The following is a 16,709-nucleotide window of genomic DNA, read 5'->3' on the forward strand; positions in this document are numbered from 1 at the left end:
GGAAGTATGAATATCTTGACAAAATAATTTTTTTACTCAATTGTTTTTCTTCTTACTTTGTGTCAACACTACAAACACTTATTGTCTGTCTGCTCACATCAAAGCTTTTCAGCTAACTTTGTAAATCTCTCTTAGTAAACTTTCAGTTTTATTTCTTTGTATATTTCACACACACACACACACACACACACACACACACCATGTATATTGAAGATCTTCAATTTAAAGGAGAGGCAGTGTTTGGTGAAATGAAAAGTGCTCTGACTTTGGAATCAAAAGCTCTGCATTGGGTTTGATTACTGACTCTTAACACTAACTGCACGACATCTTTTAGTAATTTGTTTCTTCTTTCTGGGCCTTGCCTTCTTTATGTGATTTCTCTGGTCCGTGAGGCTTGGTGGTTTAGCATTGACTCAGGAACCAACAAGTCACCAGTTCGATTCCTAGTCATGGTACATGCCCAGCTTGCGCTCAGTCCCCAGTAGAGGGCGTGCAGGAGGCAGCTGATGAATGATTCTCTCTTGTTATAGAGGTCCAGAGGCCCGGTGCATGATATTCCTGCACAGGGGAGGGGTTCCCCTCAGCCAAGCCTGCACCCTCTCCAATCTGGGACCCCTCAGGGGATGTCCAACTGCCGGTTTAGGCCCGATCCTTAGGGCCTAAACCGGCAGTTGGACAACCCTCTCACCATCTGGGACCGCTGGCTCCTAACTGCTCACCTGCCTGCCTGCCTGATCGTCCCTAACGGCCCCCTCCCACTGGCCTGGTCACCCCCAACTGCCCCCCCGTCCCCCTGCCGCCGGCCTAGTTGCCCCCAACTGCCACCCCCTTGCCGGCCTGGTTGCCCCTAATTTCCCCCCACCCCCACTGGCCTGGTTGCCCCTTACTGCCCCCCCCCGCTGGACTGGTTGCCCCCAACTTCCCCCCCCAATGGCCTGTTCACCCCTAACTGCCCCCCCACCGGCCTGGTTGCCCCTTACTGCCCCCCCTGCTGGCCTGGTTGCCCCCAACTGCCCCTCCTCCCCCTGCCAGCCTGGTCACCCCTCACAGCCCCCCTCTGCTGGCCTGGTCGCCCCTCACTGCCCCCCTCTGCTGGCCTGGTCACTCCTCACTGTCCCCCCCTCCACCCCACCGGCCTGGTCGCCCTAACTGCCCCCCCCCTGCGGACCTGGTTGCCCCACACAGCCTGCTGTTCAGTTGTTTGGTCATCCCTCACTAACCCCCCTGCCGGCCTAGTCGTCCCACACAGACTGTTCAGTTGTCTGTTCAGTTGTAATGGTCGCTTAGGCTTTTATTATTATAGATAATATACTAGAGGCCTGGTGCACAAAAATTTGTGCACTCGGGGGGGAGGGGGGGTCCCTCAGCCCAGCCTGTGCCCCCTCGCAGTCTGGAACCCCTCGGGAGATAACGACCTGCTGGCTTAGGCCTGCTCCCGGGTGGCAGAGGGCAGGCCCAATCCCTAGGTGCAGCCCCTGGTCGGGCTCAGAGCAAGGCCGATTGGGGAGTTGGGGCGTCGCCCCCTGTCATGCACAGAGCAGGGCGGATTGGAAGATTGCGATGCCACCCTCAGTCACACTCAGGGTAGGGCCGATTGGTGGGTTGGGGCACCGCCTCCTGTCACACTCAAGGCAGGGTCGATGGGGAGGTTGCGGCGCCACCCCCTGTCACGCACAGAGCAGGGCCAATCAGGGGGTTGGGGCACTGCCCCCTGTCATGCACAGAGCAGGGTCAATCGGGGTTTTGGGGCACTGCCCCCTGTCACGCACAGAGCAGGGCCCATCAGGGGGTTGGGGAGCTCCCCCCGTCACGCACAGAGCAGGGCCCATCAGGGGGTTGGGGAGCTCCCCCCGTCATGCACAGAGCAGGGCAGATCAGGGGGTTGGGGCGCCGCCCTCTATCACCCACAGAGCAGCGCCGATCAGGGGGTTGGGGTGCCGCCACTGTCACACTCAGGGCAGGGCCAATGGGGAGGTTATGGCTCTACCCCATCACACACAGAGCAGGGCCCGTGGGGTGGAGGGGTTGGGGCGCCGCCCTCTATCACCAACAGAGCAGGGCCGATCAGGGGGTTGGGGCGCCGCCACTGTCACACTCAGGGCAGGGCTGATAGGGAGGCTGTGGCCCTGCCCCCTGTCACACACAGAGCTGCAGGGCGATCAGGGGGTTTGGGAGCTGCCCCCTGTCACGCTGATCCCGGTGCTAGGAGGCATATTACCCTTTTACTATGTAGGCTAGAGGCCTGGTGCACGGGTTGGGGCCAGCTGGTTTGCCCTGAAGGGTGTCCTGGATCAGGGTGGGGGTCCCCACTGGGGTGCCTGGCCAGCCTGGGTGAGGGGATGATGGCTGTTTGCAGCCGGTCACACACCCTTCAGGGTGGGGGTCCCCACTGGGGTGCCTGGCCAGTCTGGGTGAGGGGCTGAGGGCTGTTTTCAGGCTGGGACTGAAGCTCCCAACCGCTCCTTTTTTCTTTTTTTTTTTTTTATTCTGGGCCAGCTTTAGCTCTGAGGCTTGGCTCCAGCTCTGAGGCCTCAGCTGCTGAAAGTAGGTATCTGGTTTGTTTAGGTTCTATAATTGAAACTCTGCATCAACTCCAGCTCTGAGATCCCAGCTCGCTGAAAGCAGGTTTCTGGGGTTTTGTTTAGCTTCTATATTTGTTACAATGTTCAAACTGCAGGCTCAGAGGCCGACAAGGCAGGCGGGGAACGTTGGAGTCCTCCGTCACTGAAGCAAGCAAGCCTCATGTTCAGTTTAAGCTGCCTGGCTGCTGGCCGCCATCTTGGCTGGCAGTTAATTTGTATATCGCCCTGATTAGCCAATGGGAAGGGTAGCGGTCGTACGCCAATTACCATGTTTCTCTTTTATTAGATAGGACTAGGGGCCCGGTGCACGAAATTCGTGCACGGCGGGGGGGGGGTGTCCCTCAGCCCAGCCTGCCCCCTCTCACATACTGGGAGCCCTCAGGGGATGTCCTATTGACTGCTTAGGCCCGCTACCAGCTCCCCTTGGGGAGCGGGTCTAACCCGCAGTCTGGCCTCCCTTTGTGGGAGGTGAGTGGGCTGATCAGGGGAAGGCACCAGCCCCATCACCCCGCTGCTGCAGCCACTGCCAGTCACCACAGCCAGCAAGGTTTTTTCATCAACACGGACTCCAGTCCCATCACCATGAAAAAATGACAACTTTTTTTTAGGCATTTTCAAGATGTGTCTTTCATATAATAATAATTTCTTTATTATTTTTTTACCCTCACCTGAGGATATGTTTCCATTGATTTTTAGAGAATGTGAAAGAGAAAGGGAAAGACAGAGAGAAACATCAAAATGAGAGGAACACTTTGATTGGTTGCCACCTGTATGAGCCCTGACCTGGGCCCCGGCCAGGGAGGACCCTGCAACCTAGGTACATGCCCTTGGTCAGAATTGAACCCAGACCCTGCCATCGGCAGGCCAAGGCATTATCCACTGAGCCAAAGTGGCTAGGGCAGGATATGACATTTCTTAGCCCTCCAGCAGCGGACCTTCGTTTTTTTCACCAGGAGTGTGGTGAAAAACCCTAGATCACCGTTTTGGATTCTTACCCAAGTTACAAAGAATATTACCAGTGGCATACAGGGAGCTTAACCAATGAGCGGTCAGAAAAGGTGCTTCCTCTGTAGTTCACATCAATCTGCGACTTGGTACCCCACCCACCCCTGCCCCAGGCTTGACGCCTCTGGCCCAGGCTTCAGGCCTGGGCAGGGGAACCCCATCTCCCCCGATCATGGGCTCCACCCTTGCCCAGGCCTGACCCCTTGGCCAGAGGCATTGACCCCCATCACCCTCCGATTGCCAAATTGGCCCCTTGCCCAGGCCTGATGCCTCCGTCAGAGGTGTAAGGCCTGGGCAGGGGACCCCCATCTCCCTCCCATAGCTGGCTCCGCCCCCCGCCCAGGCCTGACGCCTCTGGCCCAGGTATCAGGCCTGACAAGGGGACCTGCACACCCCTCCGATTGACGGCTCCACCCCTCGCCCAGGCCTGACGCCTGGGCCAAAGGCGTTGACCCCCATCACCCTCCAATTGCAGGATCGGCCCCTTGCCCAGGCCTGATGCCTCTGCCAGAGGCATCAGGCCTGGGCAGGGGACCCTCATTTCCCCCCATCACTGGCTCTGCCCCCCGCCCAGGCCTGATGCCTCTGGCTCAGGCGTCAGGCCTCAGGCCTGGGCAGGGGACCCCCAGACCCCTCCGATTGCTGGCTCTGCCCCCCGCCCAGGCCTGATGCCTCGGCCAGAGAAGTTGACCCTCATCATTCTCCAATTGCCTGCTCCGCCCCTGGCCCAGGCCTGAGGCCTCCGGCAGAGGCGTCAGGCCTGGGCAGGGGACCCCCAGCTCCCACCACCCCTGGCTCCGCCCCTGCTACCCATGATCTCTGGCACCGCCCCTACCCAGACCTAAGGCCTCTGGTGGAGGCTTTAGTCCTGGGCAGGAGACCCCCAGCTCCCCGCGATCTCCTGCTCTGCCCCGGCCTAGACCTAATGCCTCTAGCCGAGGCATTAGGCCTGGGCAGGGGTCCCCCAGCTCCCCACGGTTTCAGGCTCTGGCCCTGCCCAGGCCTAACGCCTCTGGCCGAGGCATTATTCCTGTGCAGGGGACCCCCAGCTCCCTGCGATTGCAGGCTCTGCCCCTGCCCAGGCCTAATGCTTCTGGCCAAGGCATTAGGCCTGGGCAGGGGACCCCCAGCGGCTCACAATTGCTGACTCTGCCCCTGCTCCCCGCGATGGCTGGTTCCGCCCCTACCCAGGCCTAATGCCTCTGGCCAAGGCATTAGGCCTGGGCAGGGGACCCCCAGCTGCCCAGGATCGCTGACTCCGCCCCACGATGGCTGGTTCCGCCCCTGCCCAGGCCTAACGCCTCTGGCCAAGGCATTAGGCCTGGGCAGGGGACCCCCGCTGCCCAGGATCGCTGACTCCGCCCCTGCTCCCTGCGATGGCTGGTTCCACCCCTGCCCAGGCCTAACGCCTCTGGCCAAGGCGTTAGGTCTATGCAGGGGACCCCCAGATCCCCTGATTGCAGGCTCCACCCCTGCCCAGCTCCCATCGCGGGCTCCACCCCTGCTTCCCGCAATCACTGGTTGGGGGTGGCAAAGGCGCCCGGTTCTCTGATCACGGCTGGGGCCCCCAGCTCTTAGCTCCCCACTGGGTTTCGGATCACCGTCAGTGGCAGGGGGCTTCTTCCGTCCTTTTCCTTTCGCCTCTCAGCATTGTGCCTACATATGCAAATTAACTGCCATCTTAGTTGGCAGTTAATTTGCATATCCCCCTGATTAGCCAATGGGAAGGGTAGTGGTCGTACGCTAATTACCATGTTTCTCTATTATTAGATAGGATACTTAAGAGGAAGGGCATTGAGGTTTATAAAACTGCTTGATGATCATCTAGGGCAGTGGTCGGCAAACTTATTAGTCAACAGAGCCAAATATCAACAGTACAACGATTGAAATTTCTTTTGAGAGCCAAATTTTTTTAACTTAAACTATATTGGTAGGTACATTGTTATTAACTTAATTAGGGTACTCCTAAGCTGGCCTTTGCTAAAAACGTCCTCAATCTGATTGAGGTACTTTCGCTGAGGTCGACCCCTTCCAACTCTCCCATCCACACTCATCTTGTATACTTATTTCAGATAGCCGAGTGTAGATGGGAGAGTTGGAAGGGGTCGACCTCAGCAAACGTACCTCAAAACAATGTACCTCCCCCACGCTCCGTATCCCGCGGCCCACCTGCACCGCGTCTCCCGTCAGCCAACCGACCGGCACCCCCCACTTCTTCTAACACTTCTTCAAAATAGACTCGCCCAGGCCGAAGACCTACTTCTGCGCATGGGCCACGAAGTTTCAATCGCACTGTACGTGCGCACGTGGTATTTTGTGGAAGAGCCACACTCAAGAGGCCAAAGAGCCGCATGTGGCTCGCGAGCCGCAGTTTGCCGACCACTGATCTAGGGCAGGGGTGGGCAAACTTTTTGACTCGAGGGCCACAATGGGTTCTTAAACTGGACCGGAGGGCCGGAACAAAAGCATGGATGGAGTGTTTGTGTGAACTAATATAAATTCAAAGTAAACATCATTACATAAAAGGGTACGGTCTTTTTTTTTTTTAGTTTTATTCATTTCAAATGGGCCGCATCCGGCCCGCGGGCCGTAGTTTGCCCATGGCTGATTTAGGGCCTGGGGTCTTTCAGGCTTTTTCTTCATCTGACTTTCCCAAATACAGACCTTATTCCTACCCTGTCCCCCCGCTTAGTGCAAGATGATCACCACAGCTCCTGAATTGTGTTTTTCCATATGCCCATCCCAAGAGCAAAATAAAAATTGGTTGAGGAGTGGAAATTATCTTCCCCATATTCTGTGTATGTCAAGGGAGGGGAACCCTCTGACTGCAGCTTATTTCCTCTTAAGGTACTTCCATTGGCCTGGCTTAATATTTGCCTCCGTCTACTCTGGAAAAGCAAGAATCTGGCATATCCAGTTTTTTACATGCCAGTAAACAAGTGTGAGGGGGGTGAACGGTCTGTTCAAATGTTAACATTTTCAATAGAGTAACTATAACTTTTTATTTTGGGGGAGATGGGATATGGAATATGAGCTTCTTAGGTCCTATTTTGACTAAGCTTGACTAGAATTTTGCTGATCTAACTACCTTCCTATCGGAAGTTAGAATTTATGGCTGCAGTATAATACATAGTGTCTCCGAACCAAATTAAAATTAGAAAATTATGACTTTTCTATTTTTGCCATAAGAATTTTTTTAAATTATGACAATGTTTATAGAAATTAGTATATAACGGGTTATTTGTTAAGGTGATAGCCCCAAACTTTTCCAAATGCATGATTATTTTTATCAGCATTATCTCTTTCAGCAATTAATTCCACTAATGAATGTGAGAAGTTAATGAAACCCTAGTTTTCTTGGGCCTAGAAAGATATAGCATGGTGGTGGCTTAAGAGAAAGGGTGAAGATATCTCCCAAATCAGAGCACTTGTTAGGGTAAAAGGCCCCATTAATACTAATGTAGAGACAACTGTTACAAACCAGGAATAACCTTGGAAAAATGCGTCACTCTGCTAAATGAAATATTTGGAGTTAAATTTGTTCCAAATCCTGGTTCTGCATTCGCTAGTCTTGTGCCCTTGGCCAAGCTACGTAGTCTCTATGATTAATAGTATTTATGAAAAAATATGATTAGGGAATGATCAGGCATCTTCCTAGCTCTTACTTCTCATATTGCTTTCCACGTTTTTCACTATGTCAGTACTGGGCTACTTTTAGTTTCCTGACAGTCCTTGCTGGTTCACATCATAGTGTCTTTGCACACAGCAGTTCATTTGCCTCATTTCTTTACTTGATCGGTTCTTACCAAACTCAAACCTTTCTGATATTCCTGGCTGATTCATCATCATCTCTAACACATCAATTGTTTACATCCTCCTTTACCAACTGCATTGTACACAGAATAGTGCTAATTCTTCCCTATTGAAATGAGCCGAAGCAAACAGTGAAGGGGATGGTTTACTCTAAGAATTTGAAGCTGATTGGGCTACAGTGAGTTCTAAATTTTTGACTTTTGTTGGAGATAGTAGAACAAAGAATATGAGGTTACAGTTTAGTTTTTAGACAGTTCGTGTCTGGTCTGTAACCTAGCAGAAACCAGTTGAATAGATGAATGATATTTCTTCATATTCTGACTCAATTATCTCACCTTTTCACCAAGATAATTACCCTCAACCTCTCCCTGCTTTGAATCAGGTAGAAGTCTTAAGAAAAACTAACAATAGAGATTAATAATGCCCCTTCTCCAGAGTGGATTAGAGGAAGTATAAATGAAGTGAGTTTGTGAGTATCATATTAATGTTCAGCATTATACCATCTTTGGTCATCAAGAATCTGTTCATATTGGCTTGTGAGTCCTTGGGACATTACCAGATAAAGTAAACTTGCACTTTAGTATTATAAGGTGTTCCAGACATGTTTTACATTTCCTGCCCCGGGTCTAGACTTGCCATTTTTCCAAGGATCCCCTTCCTTGTAATGGGTGCTAGAAGTGCTCATTGTTACTACTGGTTACTGTTTCCAATTTAAATTCAGCAGCAGGGTGTTGTTCTGTAATCTCTTCTATCTTATATATCAATATTTCCTTTCTCCTCCACTTCATTGCCAGGAACTACAAGATTAAAATAACGCATAATTACTATTTGTTTCATTAGATGTTACACATACATTACATTGTAATATAACAGCAATACCACCAACAGCAACAATATGATTACTAAAAGCAGTTTGAAGTTTGGTTGGTTGGGTTTGAGGGGGAGGAGGAAGGTGGTTCATTTCTTTTTGTCCTTAAGTATCCCACTTGAAATATATCATCAAATTACTCTGTATAGAAATCAGTTGAAATAGTTCTATTTTGTGTGATTATACCACCAACTAGGTGTGCTGTTAAGTTCACTGTTTAATTTTTTTTTATTTTTTAGAGTTTGTTTTTTTAAAAATTTAATTTTGTTTTATGGTTTATATAAAATACCAGGTTCTAATGGCAATCCCTGTTCTACCACTCTATTTCCTCCCACATCCTATAATTTTTTAATTTTATATTTTATCCCAGTGTGGTTTTTAATGTATTATTTAAAGTAAGTATTACTCCTCCTTTGTAGATAAATGATAGAACATCATACACATATTCCTTCACTTTGCTTTTTTCACTTAACAGTCTATTATGGAAAATGCTAGAAAATACAGATATTTCTCATTATTCTTTTTAGGTTTAGTACTCCATTGTACAGTATGTCATTGTGGTTTATTCAGCCTATCCCTGTTGCTTGACCAATGAACGTTATTTGAATGACTACAGTTTTATCCTTAGAATTGTTTTGGGGTTGTTGTGTTTTTGTTTTTGTATTCTTGTAAATCATAGAAATTTTTATGTTAGTGAAAAATGTTTTATGTTTGAGTAATAAAACTTAAATGACTTACTTTATTAACACTTTGGTTATTGATGTGCTTATTGTTCTGATATAATCGTTTTATGTTTTAATTTCATCACCATATTTTTTAGGCCTCCAGTACAGATGTTTAAGGAATGTTTTTTATTTTTTTATTGATTTCAGGGGGGAAAGGAGAGGGAGAGAGAGAGAGAAGCATCAAAGATGAGAGAGAACCATTGATTGGCTGCCTCTTGCATGCCCCATACTGAGGATTGAGCCTGCATCCTGGGCATGTTCCCTGACCAGGAGTCAAACCGCGATCTCCTGGTTCAAAGGTCAATGCTCAACCACTGAGCCATGTCAGCTAGGCAGGAATGCTTTAATCTTTAGTTGCATTAGTATTTGCCATAAAATTTTCCAATAGTAGAGAAAATTAGCTCTGTATTAGGCTAATGTTATTTAGCTTCATGGTATATAGAATGAAATATTGATTAATTAGTATATTTAATATGTTTTTCTTCTTGTTTGAAGTCATTTTAAAAACACTACTGTTGAGGCTCTCATATCATTGTAAAATGCTAGTAGTATTTACATCAATGACATTTTCATGGTTTTATTTACAGCTTGGAAAAAGTTCCATTAGCTTTGTCACTTGATCATTAAAGAACCAGCTTTTAAGGATATGAAAACTTTTAAATATTTGTGGTGACATATTTATAACTTGGCTTTTCTTCATTTTAACCTTTATTCCATAAACATCCATCAGTATCCTCACAATTTTTCTTGGCTTGTCCTTCAGAATATATCCAGTATTAAACTATTTTTCATCGCCTCTTTCATTTCTCCTTGATCCTGGCACAACCGTAACTGTCCTCTTCTCCCCATGTATTTCTCATATAGCAGCCAGAGTGATCCTTTTAAAATATTGTAAGTGGGATAATATCACATTTTTTACTCAAAACTCTCCTATAAGTTCATAATGCATTCAAGCTAAAAGCCAGAGTTCTGGTGGCCTACAAGGCCATGTTTGGCCACTTGTCACCTTTCGACTTCATTTTTTTCACTTATCTTCAAGCTCTCTCATTTAGTCACACTGGTCTGGTTCCCTTGTTAAGCCTTTAAATGTATTTTTTGCAAAAATATTAATGTGTTTGGTTAGAGAATACTGCCTTTGGCTCAGTTTAGTTGTTAAATAATCTATAATATTTCTAAAATATGAATAATTTTATATTTTTCTGTGTGATGGTAGACCTATATTAAAAATTCTTATAGTATAGATGAGGAAACCGAGTCATAGAAATCACACAGTAAATGGCAGAGTTAGGATTTGAACCAGTACAGTCTAACTTTCCATGTCTGTACATTTGCCCCTACACTATTCTGCCTTTCTTTCTAGCCTTTGTAATTGGGAAAATGGTGCCATTAAACTTATTAAGGGTTCTAAAGAGCAAAATAGGGTGAAGCAGAGGAGAAAGTGGAATGTGGATTTAGATAGACCTAATTTGAGGTGCCAATGGTAAAGGTGCAATAGGAACCCAGGAATATTTTGGATATGTTTATAATGCATATACTGGATTTTATCAAATCTAAGATGCCAGTATTTTATGTACTAATTGAAAAGGTAAAAAAAAAAATCAAACTATAATTTGGGGTGGTTGTTCTTTTTACTTTTTAATCTCCTAGATTTTTTGTGGTTTTTTCCACACAGTATTTTTCTCTGGGCAATTTAGTGTCATTGATGTCATGTAACATTGCTTAAGAATGTTCTGATGTAAACTTTGGGATTTTCGTCTAAGTCACTGATAGTCAATTAGCAAGTTTTGATGTTGGTGCTTTCTTTCTCTTACCAGAAGGTATCAACAGAAAGTTTTGGAAAACATTTTAAGCAACAGTTAAGCTCAACAAATAAGGTAATATCAATGCACATAAATCTATTGAAGTGAGGACAGATATTGACAACTATGTCTTATCTACCACCTGACCAATATTCATTTTAAGACATTATTGATTGTAAGATCCATTGATTGTAGAGGATTTCAGTGATATTTAAACATAAGGGAAATGTACATCTTAGAATTGTTACACAGTAAGTAGGGGTTTTGTCTCTGGGAATTGGGAGCTGCAGTAATAAAGAAATTGATTTTAATAAATGTGTGTTTTCAGGAGTTAGTGCATGATCAAAGAAGTATAGAGTTACTGTTCTAGTGAATAATTGAGAGAAATTAAAAATGCTGAAGACAAAACCTTCAGAATTTCTTAAATTTAAAGGTGGCTCTACAAAGAGAAGAGAGGAATTGAAATTTCCCCACATTTTGAATTTGCAAATGACAACCCAGGTGCTTAGACAATTGGAAATAGAGCCCAGTTTCACAAATACACTAATTTCTCTCACAGATATTAACTTGGTCTTTTCTATTGGTGTAATTAATTATATCTGTAGCATACTTATGGAATCATGATGTTAGAAATTAAAATTTAGCAAGATGTCAGGACTACTAACAATTGTACTAATAACATGATTTATGTACAAAAATAATATAGAAATAACCTTTGGGTTTTGGCAAATTGAAATTTTTTACAAAGGTTTAAAATAGTAATGTTGTAAATTTTGCAATTTATTGACAATTAAAAATGGGAAAGAGAATTTCTGCCTCTTAGGTAGATGAATAGACATGCTTTATTCTGTTTTTTCTGCTAAGTACACCTAAAAAGCCTCAACATTACATATAAATATAAGGAACCTCTAAAAGTAGAGAGAAGGCAGAGCAGCTAGGCATCTTAAGGTCCAAAGAATGACACAGGGATGAGTTTTTGGCTTTTCTTTTTGCCTCATATATCCCATACTTGGAGCTGAGGTAGCTGGTAACCCAAAGCGCCAGTGAATGCAGCGCAAAAAAGCCCCAATAAAAGCCTAATCTCTTTAGCCAAATACGAGGAGAGGGGCAACATTGGCAAGGCAGAAAACTAAAATAATAATAATAATAATAATAATAATAATAACAACAACAACAACAAAAACAACCACTCTACTCCAGCCATATACCATGGGAAAAATAAATCTTAGTCCCACCTATACACTCAATAGGGCAAGTCGGGGGTGTAGACTTCCACCCTTACCAGGCTGTAATAAGGCACCCCAACACCCACACTGTGGTGATGTCAGATTAGGCTAGATACAGAGCTAGACAAGACTTTAATACCCATCAGATGGTTAACTAGCACTCCCTGCGCTTCTAATAGTGACCATGTGGGAAGCCTGGCCTTCCACCCCACCTGGCAGTAAGGATGAGCTCTTAGTCCTGCCTGCTGGGGTGGTGTCTAAAGAGGCTTACTGGCCAGTGAATACTTTGCACCATCACCACCAAGCATTAAAGAGTCCTCTTTCCCTCCCGTCATGGTGTCAGTGGAAGCTACATGGGGAATAGTGAGACACTGATAGCCTTCTGAGCCAGGGAAGTATCAATGTAGGTTGGGCAGGAAGCAAGAAATAACAAGGAGCTTGCCCCATCTCTGGTATCACTGAAGGTTGAGTGGGGAACCTGGGCTTATATCCTCACCTTCCTCTGCTAGAGCAGGGCCAGACAAAGCCAGCTGACATAGAAGATTTAAGCAACCTCTAGAGCAGCCGTGGGCGAACTACGGCCTGCAGGCCGGATCCGGCCCGTTTGAAATGAATAAAACTATTGAAAAAAAAGATCGTACCCTTTTATGTAATGATGTTTACTTTGAATTTATATTAGTTCACACAAACACTCCATCCATGCTTTTGTTCCGGCCCTCCGGTCCAGTTTAAAAACCCATTGTGGCCCTCGAGTCAAAAAGTTTGCCCACCCCTGTTCTAGAGTCATAACATGGTACTCAAAGTGTTCAGATTTTAATTGAAAATCAATTGTCATACCAATGAAAATCTCTAATTAAATGGAAGAAGATAATCAATAGAGACCAATCAACATTGCTTGATAGCAATATTACTATTTGACAAATATAAAGCAGATAGCATAAAAATACTTCAACAAATAATTAAGAGCATGCTTAAATGAAAAAAAAAATAGAAAGTCCACAAAGAAATAGAAGGAGCCCTAATCGGTTTGGCTCAGTGGGTAGAGTGTCAGCCTGTGTGCTGAGGGGTCCCAGGTTTGATTCCAGTCGAGGGCATGTACTTTGGTTGTGGGCATATCCCCAGTCGGGGGGGTGGGGGGGGTGTACAGGAGGCAGTTGATCGATGTTTCTCTCTCATCGATGTTTCTGACTCTCCCTTCCTCACTGTAAAAAAAAAAAAAAAAAAAAAAAATCAATAAAATATATATATTTTTAAAAAGAAATAGAAGGAAGATATCAGAAAGAACCAAATGGAAATTTTAGAACTTAAAAAAATCAGTAACCAAAATAAATAAAAATTCAGTGGATAGCCTCAACAGCAGAATGGAGAGGATAAGAAAGAATTAGTGACCTGAAAAATTGAACAACAGAAATTACCAAATCTGAGCAACAGAGAAAATAGACTACTAGTAAAATAAAATGAACAGAGCCTCAGGGGCCTATGGGACTGTAACAGAGAGCTAGTATTTGTGCTATTGGAGTGCCAGAAGAAGAGGAGAAAGAGGGACTATCTGAAAAAGTATTTAAAAGAATAATAAAGGATCCAACTGGCATGGCTCAGTGGTTGAGTGTCGACCTATGAACCAGGAGGTCACGGTTCAATTCCTGGTCAGGGCACATGCTCAGGTTGCAGGCTCTACCCCCAGTGTGGGGCATGCGAGAGGCAGCCAATCAGTGGTTCTTTCTCATAATTGATGTTTCTAGCTCTCTCTTCCTCTCCCTTCCTCTCTAAAATCAGTGAAACGTATTTTAAAAAAAAAAAAGGATGGCCAAAAACATACCCAAACTGGACAAAAGATATAAACCTACAGGTGCACGAAGCTTAGCAAATTCTAAAGAGGTTAAACCACAGCATTCCACACCAAGACATGCTGTATACAAACCTCTGAAAAACTAAAGACAAATTAAAAATCATGAAAGCAGTGAGAAAGAAACTACACTATAGGGGGCAAAAATTAAATGACAGATTTCTCATCAGGCCAGAAGAAAGTGGCACACATTTGTCAAGCTGAAAGAAAAGAGCATATTTCTAAACATACTTCCAAAGTCAAATTTTTGGATTCTTACTGTTACAACTATTTTTCGTTGTGGTATAGAACTTAAAAAATGAAATAGCAAAGTGCATTCCCACTGAAGATGCATAGATATTTATACTTATTTTGTAATTTTTGTTTCTCAGAGACTTCCAAAAGAAAATAGCATTTATTTCTGAAGTTAATGATGTGATGTTCTGTTTACCCACTTTGAAAAGTTCAGGTAGCTTAGTTTTTATAATTTCTGTTTTATTGTATGACTTTGAGTAATTCATTTGGATTTTTAAGAAACAACTGTTTTAGTGGTATTCTGCTGACTTTCTGATATTATAAAAATGTTTTATCATTATTAAAAACGTAATATTAACTTTATCATCTTAGCCATTTTTTAAAATACTGATCTAGATCAATAGATTACAACCTTTTAAAAAAATTTATTTATTTTTTTTTTAGAGAGAGAGAGAAACATCAATTTGTTGTTCTACTTATTTATATATTCATTAGTTGCTTCTTGTATGTGCCCTGATGTTGGCGTATTGGTACAATGCTCTAACCAACTGAGCTATCTGGCTAAGGCCATCTTAACCGTTTTTAAGTATACAGTTCAGTAGGTGTTGTTTATTCATTGTGCTGCAGATCTCTAGAATTTTTTATCTAGCAATACTGAAATTACCCATTAAACAATTATTTGTCCTCTCCTCTCCTCATTGTCTTTGATTACCACTTTTCTATTTTCTGTTTTTATTATTTTGACTTTAGATATTCCTATAAGTGGAATCATAAAACATTTGTCCTCTTGTGACTGGCTTATTTTGCTTAGTATATGGTCTTGAGGTTCATCTTTGTAACAGAGTTTCCTTTTTTAAAGCTGCACACACTGACTTTCTCAGATTTAAAAATTCATATATTGCATACATGAAGCATTCATATATTAGTGAAAAGGACTTCTTGATACTAGTTTCCCTACAGTATATAAGAAACTTAGTATTTGTCTATTAAATTTGGACACTAAATATATTCAGTTCTTGCTTATGAAGTTACTTTATCCTTGTTTCTTTGATTATTGTGTGTTCTCAGCTTCTGATTTAAAGACAAAATTTTAATTAAAAAATCAAAATTTTTAAATGAACTATTTCTCTGTCTCAAAAATTTTTATCTGTACTTTGATATTTGACGAAACTCAGAATCCAAGATAATTAATAGAGACTGTCAAAAATTGTTTGCAAATTCAGTTAACACTGAATAATTCTTTAAGAAAATTAAAAATTACAATTGGCATTCAATATTATATTAGTTTCAGGTGTATAGTATAGTGGTTCTAGAACTTACTGAACATTTATATAGCTTATAAAGTGATCCCCCTGATAAGTCTAATACCCACCTGGCACCATACATAGTTATTACAATACTGGAAGCCCGTTGCACGAAGATTCGTGCAATAGGCCTTCCTTCCCCTAGCTGCCGGCACCAGTTTTCCTCCAGCACCCAGGACGCAGGCCTTGGATCTGGCCACAGCAGAGAAGCCAAGCCTCGAGGCTAGGGTTCTCCCCTCTGGCCACAGTGAGGCTTGGCTTCTCCACTGCGATTGCCAAGCCTCTTCAGTCTTCAGTCTTCAGTCTTCACTCCAGCCAGAGCCTTCAGTCTTCGCTCCATGCTTGCATATACAAATTAACCTCCATCTTTGTTGGGTTAATTTGCATAGTCATTCTGATTGGCTGGTGGGCGTAGCGGAGTGACACCAATTTGCATGTTTCTCTTTTATTAGTGTAGATTATCCTATATAATAAAAGGGCAATATGCAAATTGGCCAAACTGCCGAACAACCGGTCACTATGACGCGCACTGACCACCAGGGGCCAGATGCTCAACGCAGGAGCTGGCCCCTAGTGGTCAGTGCGCTCCCACAGGGGAGCACCACTCAGCCAGAAGCCGGGCTCATAGCTGGCAAGCGCAGCGGCGGTGGCAGGAGCCTCTCCTGCCTCTGCGGCAGCATTAAGGATGTCAGACCGACGGCTCCCAGACTGCGAAAGGACACAGGCTGGGCTGAAGGACCCTGTCCCTCTTCCGCAGTGCACGAGTATCATGCACCAGGCCTCTACTTGACTCTATTCCTTATGCTGTACTTTACATCCCTGTGACTATTCTGTAACTACCAATTTGTACCTCTTAATTCACCTTTTCTTTTCTTTTCTTTTTTCCTTTTTTTTAAAAATATATTTTATTGACGTTTTACAGAGAGGAAGGGAGAGCTATAGAGAGTTAGAAACATCGATGAGAGAGAAACATCGATCAGCTGCCTCCTGCACACCCCCTACTGAAGATGTGCCCACAACCAAGGTACATGCCCTTGACTGGAATCGAACCTGGGACCCCTCAATCTGCAGGCCGACGCTCTATCCACTGAGCCAAACCAGTCAGGGCTAATTCACCTTTTCCACACAGCCTCATAGCTCCCCTCTCATCACTGAGTAATTCTAACACAGATATAATACTACCTGCTTATTTAATATACCATATCCAAATTGCAACCAGTGACTTGGTTAGTTTATACCTTTTGTTAGATTTTTTAATAATTTTGTAAAATTCCCATTTGGGTCACATTTTCATTTTGAGGTAAATT

The 16,709-nt window shown here is 44.4% G+C and overlaps 1 protein-coding gene across 12 annotated transcripts in view; it reads left to right on the forward strand.

The window, feature by feature from the left end:
- The window catches only part of PPP1R12A (protein phosphatase 1 regulatory subunit 12A), a 156,959-nt gene that overhangs the window by 55,145 nt on the left and 85,105 nt on the right, over nucleotides 1-16,709 (forward strand). The window contains exon 1 of one of the 12 annotated variants that reach the window (XM_036297884.1): nucleotides 10,849-10,867. The exons of 10 other annotated variants lie outside the window; for them this stretch is intronic. The gene's annotated coding sequence lies outside the window, so the exon portion shown is untranslated. Of the gene's footprint in view, nucleotides 1-10,848; nucleotides 10,868-14,249; nucleotides 14,313-16,709 lie in introns of those variants that run through there. One more of the 12 variants, XM_036297883.1, reaches the window with a different exon arrangement.

The sequence above is a fragment of the Myotis myotis genome, unplaced genomic scaffold (assembly GCF_014108235.1).
Source record: "Myotis myotis isolate mMyoMyo1 unplaced genomic scaffold, mMyoMyo1.p scaffold_m19_p_3, whole genome shotgun sequence".
NCBI lineage: Eukaryota > Metazoa > Chordata > Mammalia > Chiroptera > Vespertilionidae > Myotis > Myotis myotis.